This window comes from Falco naumanni, chromosome 2 (genome assembly GCF_017639655.2).
Source record: "Falco naumanni isolate bFalNau1 chromosome 2, bFalNau1.pat, whole genome shotgun sequence".
In the NCBI taxonomy this organism is placed as follows: domain Eukaryota; kingdom Metazoa; phylum Chordata; class Aves; order Falconiformes; family Falconidae; genus Falco; species Falco naumanni.
The window spans coordinates 102,206,872-102,221,263 of NC_054055.1; positions in this window are offsets into that span (position 1 = coordinate 102,206,872).

A 14,392-nucleotide genomic window follows, 5' to 3' on the forward strand; every position below is an offset into this window, starting at 1 on the left:
CTGAAGGACTTGCACTTAGGCTGTCTGAAGGCTACTGTAAGTATAGCAGGACCAGAACAGTGAACAACGAAATTGCATTTGCTTTTGGAGGTGGCTGACAGTGGCATAAAGTAGAGGCTTTTTGCAGCATGGTATAACGTATTTTTTTGAAGGTACCTAATTAAGCTACTCTTTTGCTTAAATAGGTTCTTGATGATCACCCAGCTTGCTTTTGCTACACAGGATGATTGCAAAAGTGACTGAGGTATTTGAAGACCTGGCTGAGGCTGGAAAGCATACCAAAATTAGGAAAGAATACCATACATTCAAATATTTGGGTAGGTTTTAATTTCACAGCATAAGGTCCTTACTGAAACTTATTGCTTCTGTATTGATCACACAACGATATCCAGGATGATAGTTTGACTGTTTGACATACTAACTCTAATGTTACAGCTTTCTGGAAAGGGTATTTATTTTTCTAAGGTTGTACACTTTCCCGTTTGTCCTAACAGAGGAAAAATTGATTCAGTGCCTGCTTGTTTAGAGCTGCATATCAAACGCCCCACAAAAGAAGCTGTTCAGTTTCTGCAACTCATTAAAGTTGGAATCTCAATTGAGAAACCGGAGTGATTACTAGTTTGTTTGTCACTGTGGTGATCCAGTAAGAGGAGGGAGCCAATCTTCACCCGTCTGCTGTGTCTATCTGGATTTCCTCCTGTTCTCAAGTGACTGGCCACTCAGCTCATCGTGTGCTTGGGTGTGACTGCAAGCCGTGGTGAGTCATGGTTTAAGTGCACAACTCATACGGAAAGGAAAATGAGGCCAATTTTAACTCTACTTTTGATTTTATCTCTAGCTTAGTTCTGTGAAAGTAACAAAGAGCCCAAAACTGCTGCACACTGCAAAAAGTAAACCAGTGCAAATAAGACACGGAGGAGGTATCATCATCAATACCTAAAAAGAGAGAGAAAAGTACCTGCAATTTTCTGTACTGGGGCTGACTGTGATGGAGTCTCTTCTTGAAACCAGTGTTAGATGATGCACAAACTAGTGGTCATTTCTTCTCAGAGGATGAAAGCTGCTGAAAACAGCAAGCTGACAATTGGAAAGTGTACTTGCAAATCTGGAACTCGTTATATAAACGATGGAACTGATTATATAGTGTCATTTCCTGATAACTTCGTTCTTTGTTAATTTTTTTGTCTTATGAGGTGTTGCCTTGGACACAGTGGTCAGACAGTTTCCTTCTGTTCCTGCTTTTCCTCTCCCTTCTTTGAACAGCTGGTGCTTCACACCTGTGGAGACTGGTTCTGCCAGCACTGGAGGAGACTCACAACCCTTTTTAGAAACATTTTGGAGTTTGGTGCAAGGTAGGATCTTCTTGAAACCACTTGCAAAGTTTATCTCAGGAACACCCTTTCTTTTCCCATTTCCCTTCACAGAATCACGGACTGGATGAGGTTGGAAAGCATCTCTGGAGGTCACATGGTCCAACCCCCCTGCTCAAGCAGGGCCACCCAGAGCTGGTGGCCCAGGACCATGTCCAGATGCCTTTTGAATATCTCCAAGGGTGGAGACTCCAGAACCTCCCTGGGCAACCTGTGCCAGTGCTCAGTCACCCTTATAGTGAAAAAGTGTTTCCTGATGTTCAGGTGGAGCCTCCTGCGTTCCAGTTTGTGCCCATTGCCTGTCACTGGATACCACTGAAAAGAGCCTGTCTCTGTCATCTTTATACACTTCGTTCAGACATTTGTACCCATTGGTGAGATCCACCCTCAGCCTTCCCTTAATGGTGATGAAGTACTAAAGGACAGCTGAAATAGGCCAAGGTGCCTAGTCAGGGACTAAGCTGATGTATCTACTCAGCAAAAATCTCTGGTGCTGTTCTTGCTACTGTCAAATGATTAAAACACTTTTTAAGACTTGCTGTTTTTTCAGGCAAATGTGTAAATGTTGCGCTTAATGACAGTGCAGGTCTTGGGAGCCTGGATGCGGTTCCAACCAGAGCATCTCTAGCCTGCTAGCTTCTTAAAACACTCGCAAAACCGCCTGAAAAAGTCAGTGAAGACTTATTGAGACATCCTGGATCACACCACAGCCTCCCATCACCTTATGTTTTGTGCCAGATTCAATATCCAAACTGGACAAATGGATCTTAGGCCTGAGTGTAGTTGTGAAAAGCAGCCTATGGGTGTGTTGGCGATAGTTCTAATTGCGTATTTCCTGAAATGAACCCGTATCTCTTGTTTGCAGAGCTCACGTACGGTCTTCAGTGCCCAGAAGAGACCAATTGAGTTACATTGTTGTTGGCTGCTTTACCTCTCAACAAGCATTTGGAGGGGTGAGAAAGAGGAGGGAAGGCAGAGGGAGCGAAGGGCTGCCGCTCTACTAGAAGGGTGGGAGAGAATCAAATTCTTGTGGGGTGCTTCTTTGCACACAGACTTATTTCCTGATAAGGACAATCACAAACATGACTTTGAATTCTCTGCGAGGTGTTTTCCAACTGTTGTTTAGCTTAGGAGATTAATTTTCTCATATGATTTCATATGCCACTATGATCTCCTTGCTCTTGTACTAAATCCTCATCTTTTTATCTACCTAGCAAATTGTGGCTGTATTGACTCAAAGGCTACCCCAGTATGTAGCTGGCTGTACTAGGAATTTGTGCAAGACCGTTGCCTATAGTTGGGTATACTCCATAGGAGGTTGAGACCCTTGCAGCCTTTCTAAGGGATATGACCATTTATAGGGTCTCCAGAGCAATATCTCCTCTACCTGCTTTTGCCAAGCACACCGCTGCTACTGGGGGTTCACGGGGGAGTGCTCAGCAGAGCAGTCTGCTGTTGGCTGACCTCTCCAAACACCCTTGGTCAGGTTAGGGTATGTGAGTGGCTCACAGGAGTAATATTCTCAGGGGAGTGTGTTGTCCCTGTGCATGTTACCCATTTCTCCTCATGTCCATCCACCTCAGAATGACTTGGAAAAACTGGGATTCGGGGGTTCAGGTTTTGCAAGTCATGGTCAACCTGTTTACATCTCTATGTGCAGCCACAGCAGAGCACAGTCATGTTTGGTCCTGATAAGATACAAGCCTTCAGCTGAGTGCTTGTTTGCATGTCTTCCCACCACGTGAAAGCAAGTTACTGCCTGAGAAAACACAAATGCTTTGTACTTTGTGACCAATGTTGTAAATCGGAAATTGTGGTAATTGTCTCACATGAAGTCCTTCTAAGAAAGAACAAAATACCAGTGTTCTAATTAAATGCTTATGAATCACTATCCAGTAAAAAATGACACCACCTGTCACATTTCACGTACAGTCTGAGGAAAAGGGGAGAACATACTGAACTGAGCAGCTAGTGACTCTGTTTCATGGTGGTTATTATATGACACCAGGAGATACATTATACTGCACATTCCTTTCAGGCAGAGGAACATAGCAGCCACTGCACAGCTGACACAGTGCTAGGAGAAGAAATCTTAAAATGATAATTTAAGTAATAAAAATGTGCAGGTTTTTGCATGCCAAGACTAGAACACAAATTAGATGTTTTTCTCTAAGATCTTAATAAATACACGCAGAAATTGCATATAGATACACAGTGGTGACTACTGCCTTATTAACAGACAGCAAGGTGGTGTGGTTTAACCCCAGCCAGCAACCAAGCCCCATGCAGCTCAGTCCCCCCCAGCGATGGGGATGTGGGAGAGGATCAGAAGGGTAAAAGTGAGAAAACTCATGGGTTGAAATAAAGACACTTCAATAGGTAAAGCAGAAGCTGCACGGCCAAGCAAAGCCAAACAAGGAATTCATTCACCACTTCCCATGGGCAGACAGGGGTCCAGCCATCTCCAGGAAAGGTGGGCTCCATCACATCTAACCATTGCTTGGGAAGACAAACACCATCGCTCCAAATGTCCCCCACCTCCTTCTTCTTCCCCCAAATATTATTGCTGAGCACAACATCACACAGTATGGAATATCCCTTGTGTCAGTCAGGGTCAGCTGTCCCAGCTGTGTCCCCTCCCAGTTTCTAGCACACCCCCAGCCCACTCGCTGGTGGGGTGGGCTGAGGAGCAGAAGAAGCCTTGGCGCTGTGCAAGCGCTGCTCAGCAATGGCAAGAACATGCCTGGGCTGTCAACACTGTTTTCAGCACAAATCCAGAACACAGAACCCTACTAGCTACTCTGATGAAAATTAACCCTATCCCAGTAAAAAATAGCACATAAAGCATAGGTAAGGATGAACAATCCATTGGCATTTTAAATAATGTTTCTGGAACAAAGCAATGAATGAAAGAGAAGCATTCAGGAACACAAATGAGCTGCCACTCCAGCGGGGAACATAGGCTTTGTGATTGGCATTTATAGCCTATGTAAGCATGTTTATGCAAAATTACACAGCTCTAGGGTTGTATGGTAAATACTCCAAAGGGAGAGTCAAATGGAAAATTGTATATGCCAAGCCCCTCATCTGCTAAGGCATTTAAGAGAGTATATGTCAATAAGCAGAGTAATCCCACTAAGATCTGAATGAGCAAGCTTTTAGAAATCTATTCAAAACATACCTTGTTCTGTTGCATATCAGGAAATATCAGGATAGAGTTTTTTCTCTTATCATTTTGATTTGTGTTACTTTAATACCACTTGGCAGTTTCATTGGTGGCACAATATGATTTAGAAGACTGAAATAATGTAGCAGAGCAGGAAGGAAACTTGCAAACACCAATCTTAAAAAACAAGAAATAGTAGATATTTTGTATAAAAACAGTCTTGAGAAAATGTTCTTGTGAAATAATCCTTAATAACAAATTTTTCTGTCTTTGGAAAATTACTTTCTTCCCCAGCTGGTCCTTATGCAAGGTTTCTAAACCTGTCTGTCAAAGTTCATTTGGATCAGCTAAAATGTAAACTGATATGTAAATAAAACACAATTCGAGGCTCTACCAGTTCTGTCTCATTGTGCAAATCTTGTCACTTTGCAAGAGGTCATGTGTGTCAGCACAGTCATGTTTATTTGTATTAGTGGCTGTTCTTCTACCAACAAGAAACTTGTAAGTGCTTTTATGTTGTTGGCAGTTGTATTTGTAAGGGCATAATGACTAAGCTTCATATGTTTCTATTAATAAAAAGTTGGCCATCACTGATATGAATACTTGCTGTTGCATAAAGTGAGAAATACTTTAGATAACCACTTAAAAATGGTTAGAAACTTCTCAAATCACATTGCAGTATAGATTGGTTTTAAAAGTTCTCAGCTGTACAGTGCCAAGGAAGCCTTAATTCTGTCAGAATGTGAACAGCTTGCTTGTTTTTTCGTTATTTGCCAATTGCAGTGGAAATGATGCAGCACAAAAAATCTGCTGACTGACGAGTCAGTTGTATTTTCTAGGTACTTTCTGGTCTTGAAATAACACTATAGATTATCAGAAGTGGTGTAGTTGTTTGAATTCAACTTCTGCCAGTTTTTTATGCTGCCAATGCTGGTAAGAAGAGAGAAATCTACCTTAGAAGCTACTTCTTAAGTCATATCTTGTTATTTTCAATATTAAATACAAAATCATGTTTAAATTAAATGTTATCTTATTTGTCGTGACATTCCTTAAATGACATTGTATCTTAACAGTTATGTAAAGAATAATGTTGTGTGTTGTAGAGCCGTGTCCCCACAGAGCAGGGGAACAGCCAGAAGGATGTGAGTTAATGTGGACTGGTGCGAGGGGACACAAGTCCACCAGTACACTTATAAACCAGTATACCCCAGTGAACGTTAATAAAGATGATAAGGTTTTCAAACAAAAAAGACAGCACTTTCCCCAGATGAGGCCTGTGGTGTGGCTCTCTGACAAGCAAAGCATGATCCTACAGGCCCTTAGTCCAAAGCGAGTGCCCTCATGGAGAGCTGAGCAGACTCACAATCCAGGAACCTCCCAGTGGTTCACAGACCCCAGCCTTGAGGGGGTCTGCTGTGCTCAGTGTCTCTCCTCAGAGAGATCACGGTATTAGCTGGGATCTGTGCACCCACCTGCACTTCCACCCTAAGTTTAGGCAGGACATCTAGCTCATGCCTAAATAATTAGCAAAGGCATTAACAAAAGCTTGCATTCTTGCATTGGAAAATTAAAGAACATTCTATTTGCAAGCATTGCTCTTCAGTGATTCTTCAGGAGAGCTAGAAGATGTAAAGTGTTAAACAGAGAAAAAGAGGAGGGAGGCAACTTCACAAATCAAATAGCTAGTGTGTTTTAAACACACTGCATTTGGTACAGCCATTAAACCAGCAGTTGTGAGCTGATGATAGGGTAGCACAACTGCAAATACTGGACTGTGAGAGGAGTTTGGAAACATACCTAGGTGTATATGGATATATCTGGTTGTCTAAAACTGGGGTCCATTGACACCCAAACTGTTAAACCAAGCGATATGCTCCTTGCTTCTCCGCCTGAATACCGCTCAGTTTACTCCATCCTTCCCTGTTTGACCTGAGCATCCTCTCAGTACCTCTGCCTGTGCTTCTCAGCATGCACAGGCCAGCCGCAGCCCAAGAAGGTAGTGCCTCATCCCTGCTGAAGTGCTCTGCTGGAGTTTTGGGGTGTAGGAATGCTGAGTGGCATTTCCAGTGCCCCAGCCCATGAACCCAGCGCACCTGATGGGCAGAGGCAAGGCATGGCCTCCTGCAAGCTGCAGCACCTTGCCTTCTGAGTGGGGCACCTAGCTGGACACAGAAAATACTCAGCCCTTTACCTCAGGGCTGCAAATTATATCAAAAAAATAATAGCATAAAGTTCGGATGGGAAGCCCCAGCACCTAAATGTTAGGGCTCTGTTTCTTGTTTGCTCTCCTGCTCACAAATTTTGCAAAATTTGCTGCATAAGGACCCACTTCCAACCTGAGAAGATCCGTATTCATCCTCCATATGTGTGCTTTGACCTATTTAACCTATTTTCTGGTGATGGGGACACTGTCTTTGAAGCTGACAAGGTTCTCCATTTCTTTCCTCTCTGCATTTTTTGAATGATTTTGGTACAAAATGGATTACAAAACTGCCATCACCAGTTTTCATTAGTTCTTCTCATCTCCTTCTGTTCATTAGTTCTCCAGACATTAGCCTGTTTCTGTTGACCAAACCGCTGCTCTCCTGAACACATCACAAGAATGTTCTTTTAATCTGTGTGCATTATTTTAAGCTTGTCATTGGTGGGTTATAAAAATAGGCAGCAGGACATTAAAAATGTAAAAATTGGCTTGGATTAAATTGAGCTTGTTCAGATGCTGTCAAGATTTCAAACAGCAAAATACAGCGTATTGCCAACTATGCTAGCTAACTTCCCGATCCGAGGTGTGCGTGATTCACTGACTAAATGCCACCATAGCTGAGCAAGTATTATGGGAGATATAGATATATATATATATCTGTGTGTATACATATACATATATATAAAATGAAGCTTCATTCAAAGGAAAAAAAGTGATATTTAAGTAGGTAATGCCCTGGAACACCCTTACAGTGAATGCATAAAATTTAACCACTGATGGAATGAAGTAGAATTAGTTAACAAAAAAATTCTCTAGAAAACAAATTGGAAGTGCTGAGAAAAGTTGTATTGTTGCCTGTTGAATTTTAAGTCATCCTGCTTATAGAAACTGTTGAAGTACAAAATATGTTTGCATTATTAGATCCAAGTAGGAAATAAAAATCTGGGAAAATGGGTTCCAGGCAGGAAAGGTACCTCTAGACTATCAGTGCCAAAGCAGACATACCAGAGAGAGTCCTCTCTGTACCCTACAGGTCATGAAAGAGAAATAAGGTTATACTGGGCATAAAAATGGTTGCTGTTGGCTAAGGAAAAAAGGAAAGAAGGAGCTCAAAAGAGCATTGATAAAAAATAAATCAACTGGTCAGTAAGAGATGGGAAAGCAGAATAATTATAAAACAAGTAGTTGTTGCTAGAGACGTGCAATCAGGGTAAAGCTGCCCATCAAGAAAGTTACTTGACTGTTAATAAATCAAGTGTTAATATGTTGCTACCAATAAATTCCATCTTTTTAATAAAGTTTTGGTGTGGGTACTATATTAATTTTTCTACAGAAGCATCCATCTGACATCAGGTTGGAGCAGTTTTAAGAAGAAATGCAATGAAATCATGCAATTCACAAAAGGAAATGAGGAAGCAAAGTTCTAGCAGAAAGAATAGGTAACAGAAAAGTTCAGTCTTGGAACTGTTTATAGGCAGCATTAGAAGTAAACATTTCTGCTCTATCCAAATGGACTGTCAGTTCATACCAATGATGCATGAATAAGCTGCACACAGATTTTCCAGAAATAATTAGGCAGAAGGAAGGATGAAATAGGAGCTGACTTCACAGGCTGCATAGCCCAGCTTTAAAGAAAATCAGTAACAAGATCCAGGAAGGAATCACCTGGAATAGCAACTGAAAGAAATAGCAATCCAGATCAGCTGGTCAGCTGTCAGAGTGAACGGACAAAGTGGGCTGCAGGTGGGGGCATGGCAGAGGATGCTGGGGAGCCTGGGTGCTCTCCTTCCTTTGGGGGTGTGCTCCTGCTTGGAGTCCCCAGGAGCTCCTGCAGCAGTGAAGGTGAGTCGGCAGAGGTGTCCTGGGTTTTTAGGTCCTACAGACCAACTCTGGGGAGGAGGGTGGTAAGAAATCACTGTGTGCTTTCCTCCCCCTCTCCTCTGCACATGAAGGGAACGGTCCAAAACAGTTTTCCAAGGAAGCCCTTAAAAGACCATTGTACACTGTCACAAGGTTTGCAGTGTGTATCGATCTTCTTTCTAGATCTTTATGACTCTGCAAATATAGAATAAAAAGTCTATTCTTAAGCTGAGACATCACCAAAACCCTCTGAAGGTCAAAGAGTTCAGATGAGCAAACTTGTTTGTAGGGCATATTTCCTGTATTTCTTAGCTCAAATGACTGAGTAATTTCTTCTTTCAGCATATCAAAAAAGCAGTCCTACCACTGGTCAGGTGTCTGTCTCCAGGATTTCCAGTTATCAGCCTTCAGACCAGAAGCCGTACAGAGACAGTGTTTCTTTGGTGATTTTTTGTGGTTTTTTCTTTCACAGACTACAAAAGTACCAAATGATCTTTTTCCACTTTGAAGAAGCTTCAGGCTGAATGCTGAGAAAGCTCAAGCTCTTCTTGATTACAGTTGCCTATTTAGTAGAGACAACTGTCTGTTTGTATCCCATACATCTTCATTGCAGCACCACAGTAATATTTTTGTAAATTGTTTTTTAACAGGATAATTTCTGTCATATTTTCCAATGTAGCTCCTCTTACTTTTGTGGGCTCTAGAGCTTCTGTGGAGTTGTGGGAGCATTTTTTCTGCAGGCTTGAAGTCTTTTTGGCTGCTGCTTTGCCAGCTGATGGTACTTCTGGAGCCCTGGTGACAAAAGGCCACACATTTTCTGTCCTCTGAAGACCTCTCTGCCTCTTGCCAGTCACATGAAGAGCAACAGGCAGAATTAGCCAGGCAAGGCTGTGGAGCAGTCCCTTTTGTTCCACTTTCCCCTGCAAATGTTGGAGGTGGCTCCATAAGGAAGTCACCCAGACCCGGACTGTGCGTGGTGTGCGGTGGGGCTTTATGTCAGACCCCTCAATTCAAGAGGGCAATGACTATAGCTGCACAGAAATACCATAAGGATTTCAAGTTCCCTTTCATGTTTGATTTCAAGTTTGTACCCATGCCATACCCACCTGTGTGGTTGGCAGAATACTTTGTTGATATGTATTTGCTTTCTGAGAGGAGTTTTTCAAGTGAAGACAGAACAATTTGGTGCTGATGCTGCTCGGAATATGAGATTTAGGTACTTTTTATGTCCACATAGTATGGCTCAGAGTGCCAGGGGTCTCAGTCTTAACAGCATTCCCAGAAGGTTAATACTTCAGTGCAGAGAGCCAAACTTTAAGTGAATGAATGGCTCTTTTATACACATGCAAGATGCAGTAAGAAAGAGGCCCATGGAGACCCAGCTGGTAGGTAACTGGACCCCGAAGTCCCTACAGTCAGTAGAAAAGTAGAAGACCTCTACAGGAGACCTTACAGTCTGAACAGACACCTACTCCCTGCTGTTGACTCTCTTCCCAGAATAGCATCAGGCCCAGATAACATGCAATCCGAATTGCTCACGTCTTTTTTGAACTGTGGCACTTTATGTGCTGTCCAAGTCCTTGTCAGATGGCAGAGCAGATCTTCATAAAGTCTAAATTTTCAGAGGTGAAGTCTGGCTTGCTGTGATGTACCAATTTTGATTTATTTCAAAAATAAGACATTTAGAAAGTGCTATTACCCAGTCCCTGCGAATGAAGCCCTGAAAGACCACTGCGTGCTATTTACCCAAACACTGCTTAGTTTTGAAAACTTAAATTATATAGTGAGCAATCTAAGCCCACTGTGGATTACTACTTTTCTTCTAACCTCATCCTTTAGCTGGTATTGACCCCTGTAACTGAAATGGTATTTAGAAATGTGTTTAATAAATAATTAAATGAGGCTAGAAGTTTATTTATTTTTACATAAAAGTCATCAATAATGCTCCGGTAAGGCTGAGACTAGCTGAAGATGATGTGTTTCATCAATCCTCTGGTTGCTTCAGACAGATATGAAGTAATTCCTACTCTTGAAATAAGAAAGTGTGTCATCAGACAAAAAGCTCCAAATGCTTAAGATCGTACCGAAATAGCCATTTTGTTTGTTCAGCTGTACATATCATGACAGGTCTGAGCTCACTACCCATCTATCTTAAAAAGGCACTTGAAGTCCCTTATCTTTTGTAAGCATATGTTCTAATACTCCTGACTAGACAAAAAAAGAAGAAAAGAAAAAAAGAAAGGGTAATGGGGAAAGGGGTGGGGAAGGGAAGAAAGACAAAGAAAGAAAACCTTTGGTTTTTGATTAGTAGTGACTGGCGATAAAGGAAATCAGAAAAGTAGCAGTGGGTTCTAGCCAAATTTAAAGGCAGAGTCTTCATCCTTCCTGGGTCCAGGTGTTTGATCATTTTATGTTTGAATATGACATCTGCCTCTACGATTTACAAGGATTAAGGAAGGCTATTGACAGCACGGGAGAATCAAATTGCGACATGAAATCACAAGCACAATTGTCTATGGTCATATATGCCTGTCTGAAGTATGGGGAGAGCCACGTGTGTGCCGAACAGTCACCAATGCATTGAAGCTCTTGGGTTACAGAGTGAGCTTAGCTAGGAAACACTTTAGCTCCAAGTCTACTTACCACATGCAAACTGAAAATTTCATATGCTTATTACACATCTATATTTGAGCAGGCATTCACGTGGAGGGCAGAGGACATGCCTTTTACCCAAGCAGTCCTCCTCTGCCCAGTTCCTACATCCCCAGCAGAGAGGAGTTTCTCCAAGAAAAGGGTGTTGCAACCACAGCTTTGAGAAACATTTTTATTTCTCTATCTCATCTTTGAAGCAGCTGAGATCTCCTCTTACTGGAAGAACAGGGAGTGGTGTGTGATGGGAGAGGAGGAATGGGACCTATCTGACAGAGACACCCATGGCATTTTTGTTCTAGTTCAGTATTTCCAAAGAAAAGAAAAGCAACAGGAGTATTTCTAAAATTCTTTACCAGTATTACGCTGTTACTCTTTTAGTTAAGAGCCATTTCTGGGTGTGTTTTATAGTGCTTTGTAAATATTTGACATTTCTTCTGTGTTTGCTTGTGTTTTTTTAAAAAAACTCATATAGTTCCATATAATGACCCTACAGAGCCACTTCATAAGGGTTGGCATGGCTGCACTTGTGCAAGTGGGAACAAATGTGCTTACCAGGAATGACAGTAAGAGAATGTTTTTTGCATTACTTTCGACATCTTATGCCAGCATCTGACTTGTTCAGCAGCTGCAGCTGGACCTAGATCCAGCTCAAGGCGCTGGAGCAAGATGCCTGAGTTTTGTACACACCTCATAGCATGAAGGTCTTCCCTGCTGTTAGATGCTGTGAGGACCTCTTTAGCTCATTGACAGACAGCTCGATGGAAAGGCCCTGACGCAGCGTGGTTTTTAAACACTCCAAGCACGTAATTAAATTCCAGTGAACTTTTAATAGTCCGGCTTCAAGCTGAGGTGCTGGTCTCTCTGGCCTCGATCCAGCAAAACACTCCAGTGCATGAATAAAACTTCACCACTGTGAATATTCCTGTTGGCAAATCAGTTGGGGACTGCTCATTGCTTAAAGTTAGGGATGTGTTCAAGAGATTTGTTTGATGTGGCCACAGTAAGTGCTGTGTTGAACCCAGGCCTAAATCCAGTTTACCATGTGTTGCCCTCTTGACATTGCTGATTACCTACCAGGCAGCCTTGCTCACTTAGATGTGGATGCCCTCATTTCAGAAGCAATGTTAAGCACATCTAAATGCCACTTTCTCATGACAAAATTCCCTTTTAGACAGTAATTATATCGGTGACAATTCCCTTTTAGATAGTAATATAGTGGTAGATTTACATCAGAGCACTCTGGCTTCTAATTCACAGTCAAACTGTGAATTAAAAGTCTCTTGAATAGAAATTATAAGATTAGGAGAACATCATAAACACCTGAAAACAGTGCGCATACAGGCATACTCAGGAGTTACAGAGTTATCAAAACTTGCTACTAAAAATGTTGTACACTGCCTTTGGTAGAATCCTGCTTATGTTTTCTTTTGTCTTCATGCCTCACCTTTAAACATAGTGTAACTAGAATTTTCTCTCTTGCCAAGCTTCAGCCAAGTGACTAAACATAAACCTCTTATTAATTAAAATGGAATTCTGAAACAGCTAAAGTAGAACAGCAAACTATCATGCTTTTTCTGCTCCTTTTCCTTCCAAAACATTCTAGGAACCCAAATATTCCAGAAATGTGGTTGTTCAAATAAACTGTGGGGTGTGCAAGAGCCACCAAATTCGTTGCTGGTAAAGCACTCCCAATATTCTAGCACAGCCACTTTGGGTTGTTGAAACTCGAACCGTGGCTGGAACGTTGCCCATGCATTAGGGCACCCTTCCGAAGTCTAACACTTCCCGTGTTCAGATTACTTAACCTAAACACAAAGAGAAAAATAGGAAGGTAACACCTGTGTTTTCTTTTAGAAAAGTAGCTATGAATACCAGGCTGTGTGAGATTTAAAGCATGTTAAAATTTGCCAGCAAAAAAGAGGTAATCAGTCAGCCGTTCTGTACTGTGTTACTTAAAGCATATTGGATTCTTAGGTTTTGGACCATTAAAGAAATACTTTTTGCATATCAGTTAGTACTGCCTAGTACTTTGAAAAATTAAAGCTGCATGGGCCAGATTTCCGGGTACATATAAATCTAACCGAGCTCAACATAAGTACTTTGGATAAATAAAAATATTACAATGTAATTTGTAAGTATTATGAACTCTTTCAGGTTCTCTAGGATGCCAGAACTCATTTAACTTGGGTGCTCATGTTAACTGCTGTCCGATGTGTTGTAGAAAACTACACCTTTGTGCACCTCTCTTTAGTGTCTTAAAAATGTTGGATATCACTCTTTGGGCAGTTTGAGATGTGATCAGATGGTGAGAAATTAGTATACTGCCCTGCACCTAGATATAGAATTAGTATCCATAAACACTGAAATAAACAAAACTCCACTTGGTCAAACATAATTGCATACCCAAAACATTTACTGAGCTCTGTTTGCTTTGTCCTGGGTGGTAGATGGGACATCACCCACCAGAGGGAGCTCATACAGTCAGCTGTAAGGGTATCTTTAAACTAAAGAGAGCTACTTAAAGAGTTATAAATAGAATTAAACACATTTTTAGCAGTTAGTGCATAGCTAGATGTAATTTATGTCAGATGGGAACTGTAATGTGTTTTTTTTACATTGAAAGAATACTTCTTTTTTGAAATTATTTCAAAAATGTGTTCACATTCTCCTTGGTGCAGGTAACTTCATGAGGAGGTACTATCTCATATGTGAGTAGCGAGCTTTTTTTCTGATTAGACACACAACGATGGAGTAAGCTCCCTGAATAAGCCTAATATTTAGAACAATATTTATAGGAGTACGTTTGAACATGCCTCTGCCTTCCATGAATATTAACACTTGCCTCGTATTTTTTTTCTTTACTGACTTATAATCAGTAAACGTATATACTGGTGTACTTGTAGAACAAGAATACAAAAGGGCCAGAAGGCAGCCAAGGGGTTTAGCAGGTAATGTTTTCAGATGATGCATTTACTCTGACTACTTTTAGAAATCCAGAGTGTTTGACTTATTTCAGCTCTCCAGGCACAGCAGAGGAACGTGGCAGGCAGGAGTCAAAGGAGCAAGCTGGGGAGGGCACTGCAATGAGACGGCTGTGGATAAAGCCTGTAGGCACAGGGCAACCTGGGCTGTGCACTGAGG